The following is a 428-nucleotide window of genomic DNA, read 5'->3' as shown; positions in this document are numbered from 1 at the left end:
CACAGGGACCTGAAGATGCTGAAACCCTGGCAGGGCGGGGCCTTCGCTAACGTGGCTGCCACGCACAGAGAGAGACCACGGGGCCTCTCATCTGGCTCCACGACTACTGGACCCACGGAGTGGCCACCTAGAACTGCATTATTCTACCACCACCGGGCCAGGAGGCGGGGAACGGAGAGGGGCCCCACAAAGAATGCTCCAGGAGTCAGAGGCCCTGGGTCTGAATCCTGGCTCGAGCACCCATTCTCTGGGTGACCCTGGCTGTAAAATGAAGCGGCTGGATGAGATGACCTCTGAGGCTCTTCCAGCTCTTCTGTTCTGCGGTCCCACGAAAAAGAGAAGGTTCCAGCAAACCGGCTGGAGACGGCAGCCCACGACCCGTCGTCAGGGTGTCTCTCAGGGCAGGCCTCGCCCCCACGCTGGTCCCA

General features: G+C 61.9%; 1 protein-coding gene across 1 annotated transcript in view; it reads right to left on the bottom strand.

Annotated features, from left to right (window-relative positions):
* The window catches only part of SPIB (Spi-B transcription factor), a 15188-nt gene that overhangs the window by 13362 nt on the left and 1398 nt on the right, over window positions 1-428 (bottom strand). The gene's annotated exons all lie outside the window — the stretch shown is intronic.

This window comes from Vombatus ursinus, unplaced genomic scaffold, assembly GCF_900497805.2.
Source record: "Vombatus ursinus unplaced genomic scaffold, bare-nosed wombat genome assembly UNPS02014855.1, whole genome shotgun sequence".
Lineage (NCBI taxonomy): Eukaryota > Metazoa > Chordata > Mammalia > Diprotodontia > Vombatidae > Vombatus > Vombatus ursinus.
Note: the sequence above shows the minus strand (reverse complement) of the source record. Positions and strands in the feature narration are given on the sequence as shown.